Below are 2,681 nucleotides of genomic sequence, written 5' to 3' on the forward strand. Positions count from 1 at the left end.
ATCTGACACCAGCATTGAAAAATAATAAAGTAACTACTAAACAGAACTTTATTTCCCTTTTAGTCAAATATTCCACAGACTAAATGGTAAATACTGCCTGAGTTTTCAATGGGCACACAAATCTCACTTACTTGAATCATCAGATGAAGGAAAACAATGTGTATCCACTAATTAAATTCTATAGCCTTCCCATTCTACTAGAGGAAAGAGACTCTTTAATTCCAAAGCCCTCTTCAGAGAGCTCACCAAGAAAGTCTTACTCACAGGCCAGAACTCATAAATCATCTTCCAGATAAATGCAAAGAGAGGAGGGAGGCAGTCTGTTACAGTCATTACACTTGAAAAAAAGCATTGTTTATTTCACAGCAATAAGATCAAGTTGATATTTTAGTAGAATCTAAAAAAGATGATTAAACAAAAAAGCCCTTTTTTGATGGGCAGAGTAAATGTTCTCTCAGTTTCTGTATTTACATGTAAAAAACGTCTAGCTGCACTCCAAATAAGTTGCTGCTACTAAAAATAATTTTTAGATAATATCAGTACTTCCAGTCACACCACATGGGCCATCCATGCTAAGGAAGGTTTTACTGTATTAGCCACTGTAGGTAAGACTTCTGCATATGCTGTCCCTTAACAACTCAACTGAACAGCATAAAGGGAACAAAGATTGTTAGAGATGGAAGGGACCTATAAGATCATTTAGTTAAACTCTCTTATTTTGTAGGTGATGAATTTGAAACCCTGAGAATGAAGGTGACTTCTTCCTGGACATCATCAATGACAGGAGGATCCAGAATCCAACACTACTCATTTGTACTTAGTTCAGCTTCCTTTATGAGGCACTCTAGTCAGTGCTATTATTTACCTACTTGCCTGTCTCAGGAATGTTGAAAGGAATTCACTCACATGAGCAAAGTAAGCTTAGATACCATTTCTGTTTAACTCCCTCATTTAGTGCAAAGAGAAATATACGCAAAAGGTAGCGAAGTATTCACTAGTCCCTCAATTTCTCCAAAGGGAAGAGAATTTTCACTCTACTTCACAATGGAAGAGAAACCAAGAAACCCATGGAGCTTCCTTCGCCACACTCTCTCAGCCATGCTTCCCAAAGGAGGAAGGAAAAGGTTCTTACAGAAGTAACAGGAGTCAGAAGACCATGTGGGCCTGGCTTCTTGTGGGCTTGCTTCTTCTAATGGGCTTGCTTCTTCTAACTACTGCTCTCAGGACACACATAAATGTATCTTTTTTTTTTTTTTAAGCAATGTAAGCAGGTTATCTGTTACTTCCATTTATCTGACTCCATAACCTTTCAGTTTGAAAAGGTGATAATAACTCGCTTACACCTCAAGAAGAACAAGATTTTTCATTCATTGAGAAGTCAGCTACAACTACTGCTCCTACAACAATACTTGGTTCCAATTATATATATATGTATATATTTAAACTCTAGGCATGAAAGACAAAAAAGCATTTAGACAGTAATAAAAGAGACTATCTTCATAGCATCAGGGTTAAGGCAGTATTTTGGGAATAAATCTATAAAATCACAAAGCATTTAACTGGATTGCATTAAGAACTTCAGTTCATCATAAGATACTATGAAAATAGGGAAAAGATAATCCACAAATGTCATCATTAATAAAGGATTAATATGCAGAATATACACACAAAGATAAGTTCCATGAGTTAAAAAAAAAAAAAAAGTGGGTGGGAGGTGCCTGGGTGCCTCATTCAGTTAGGCATTCAGACTCTTGATTTCGGCTGAGGTCCTGATCTCACTGTTTATGAGCTCAAGCCCTGTATTGGGCTCTGTGCTGACAGTGCAGAGTCTACTTGGGATCCTCTCTCCCTCTCTGCCCCTTCCTCACTTGCTCTCTCAAAATTAATAAACTTTAGGGTGATGGGCATGGAGGAGGGCACTTGTGGGGATGAGCACTGGGTGTTACATGGAAACCAACTTGACAATAAACTATTTAAAAGGAAAAAAGGAGTAAAACCTAAAAAGAATTAATCAACTTTTAAATAAACTTTTTTTAAAAAAGGCAAAATGATCTAAAGACATAGGTACTTTATAGAACAGAAATTCTAAATGGCAATTAAACATAAGATGTTCAGGTTTGTTACCAGTTAGAAAAAAAGCAAATTAAAACCATAATAAGACATTATTAAATCCTCAGCAGATCAGCAAAATTCAGAAGTCTCACATTATTGAGAGCTGGAAAGGAAATGGAGCAGTGGAAATGCTCATTTACTACCAGAATGCATAAATTTTAAAGTACAAACACACTGAAAAGTGGGCCATCATCACCTAGGAAACTTAGGGAAGTGTCTCAGGCGAACACATGACCACAAATTCCAACTCCTGCCGAGAGGCCCCCTTTTTAAGGTGACTTTGCTGCTCTTGTCATTAATTGGCTATTCCTGTATGCTCTTTATCCAAGATCGCTTTAACTAGCAGAGTGAGGTGGCTGTGATGGTGTGAAAATATGGAGTTCACACCTCAACAAGCCCGGCAGCTTCCACTCTTGCCTCCCTTGCTGTCATGAGGCTGGTAAGTAAAGAAGCCAGAACAGTCCTTGAGGAGGAGACACCACGGAAAAAAAGGATCTGGTCAAAAGCCAGTACCAACTGTCAAATATATGAATGAGGCGATCTTGGCACACCTCATTTTTTTTTAAAGT

Source organism: Hyaena hyaena, unplaced genomic scaffold (genome assembly GCF_003009895.1).
Source record: "Hyaena hyaena isolate Hyena2069 unplaced genomic scaffold, ASM300989v1 scaffold_611, whole genome shotgun sequence".
NCBI lineage: Eukaryota > Metazoa > Chordata > Mammalia > Carnivora > Hyaenidae > Hyaena > Hyaena hyaena.